This window comes from Peromyscus californicus, unplaced genomic scaffold, assembly GCF_007827085.1.
Source record: "Peromyscus californicus insignis strain IS unplaced genomic scaffold, ASM782708v3 Scaffold_7__1_contigs__length_154581171, whole genome shotgun sequence".
NCBI classification, from domain to species: domain Eukaryota; kingdom Metazoa; phylum Chordata; class Mammalia; order Rodentia; family Cricetidae; genus Peromyscus; species Peromyscus californicus.
In genome coordinates this window covers 44503547-44505550 of record NW_026294595.1, presented here as the reverse complement: position 1 = coordinate 44505550, position 2004 = coordinate 44503547, and positions in this window count along the sequence as shown.

The window sequence follows — 2004 nt, the reverse complement described above, 5'->3', positions numbered from 1 at the left end:
AGATCTCATGCAAGAGGTGCCACTCTTTTTTACAACAGAGGAAGTACAGGTTAGGACAGAGAAACAAATCCATGCCCTGATAATGATGTGGTAATTTAGAGGAGTCTAGTGACAAGAGTATCTCATCTAACACTGAAGACAGTGTGACTTTGCAATTTCCCTTTTCACTATAAAGAGAAAGCATATACATATATATATTACAAATCTGATTGAGGGGATGCCAGCCTGTGTTTGACTCCATTTTGCTTGTGTGTTTTCTGACAATCAGATTTCTGTAATTCCTTAGGTATGAGGACTTAAAAGTTTCCAAAGGTTGGAAATGCAAGTGTAATCTGCTTTTCTTGTCTGCAGTGACATCTGGTCAATTATAGGTTTCCCATAGCCTCTAGCAGTGCCACAGCACTGGCTGTTTGTTCACAGAGCGTGAGCAAGGCACATTTCCTAGAAGCAGTGGTAACTCTCTAAATCCCTAGAATTAGAGGAAAAGTTGGTTGAACAAGAAAGAATTATGTCACCATGAGAATTTAGTAAGCTCAATTTGAAAACCAACAACAGAGAAAAATGAAACTAAGCCTAAACAAAACCACAAAAGACAAATTCTATCTGTGATAGACTATTTCCTCTTTAAAATTCATGTCTAATGATGTTTAGTTTGGAAAAAGGCAAAATTTCCAAAACCTGTTGAAATAGACAGGGGCATTGTGTTACTTATAAAGAATAATATAATATAATAACGCTAATCTTGTAGAAAGTAGTAGCCAAATTCCAAAAGTTACTTTTCTTTGTTTTACAGAATTAATGTTCTATCTCAGTGGAAAGATATAGGAAAATACATTTTGACAAAGTGACTCGGTAGATAAAGGATAAGCCTGAGTTTCAAAAGAAAAAAAAGCTATTCATTTGATACCAAGTAGTGACAGGACTAGAAAACTGCTAGCAATGGACTTGCTATACCACACAGGGGAAAGGGAATCAGAGCAAATGCGACATGGTCTGTTATGACCATGTATAGTGATGTGTGCAGTAAGCAATGAGCTGATGTACACAAAGCTCATTCAACGTATTTCATGTGTGTGTATGTAGGTAAGTGTATGTGCAGTTGCACCTGTATGTGTGAGTATTCATGCACATTTGTGCATGCACATGCCCAGGCAAGAGAACAACCCTAGCCATTGTTCTTCAGGTGCTATTCATGTCATTTGTCTATTTATTTGCTTTGAGACAAAGTATCTTGTTGGCCTGGAGTCCATCAAGTAGATTGACCAACAGGTCTTAGGGACATGCTCCTCTGACTCCTTAGGTCTGGAATTGTGAGCAAACACCACTATATATATATATATATCCTGCATTTCTGATGTGTGTCCTGGGGATTGAACTCAGGCCCTCCTGCTTACCAGGCAAGCATTATGTCAACTTAGGTATCATACCAGCTCTTTGAATCTTCTGATGATAATTCTTTTATAAAGACTGAAGGAGAATGTACATTGCCATTTTAGTCTACTTGAAAGCAATGCATAGTAAACATTTTCTATGCCACATTTGTAGCAGGACTCTGTAGAACTATGTTAGCATCTTAGGAAGTTCAGTTTTCACATAAAATGTTTTCAAATACAGTCTTCAATGATCTTAAGATTGATTACCTACAAGTTCATGTTTATGTTGTTGCTTATATTAATGACCATCTGTATATTTTTGCAGTTATGTCTTGACAGAAAGTGCCTGGAATGCCTCTCTATAAAGGTGCATTTTGATGGCTGAAGAGAAAGGATAAAATTTTAGAACAATAATCTCAAATGACTTTTTTAATGCAATGAGCTGCCTTAGCTTGGATGACTCAGACACTACACGCCTAAATCTACATTTTTCAGAGCTTGACCACATCTCTAGTGGGGCAAGCCTGGTTCTATAATCTTTAGTTGGTCTATGAATTGGTGTTCCAGATAATCATCACTGATGTTCAAACAGATACTTTATGGGTCAGCTACTTATTTGCCTCCCCAGCTA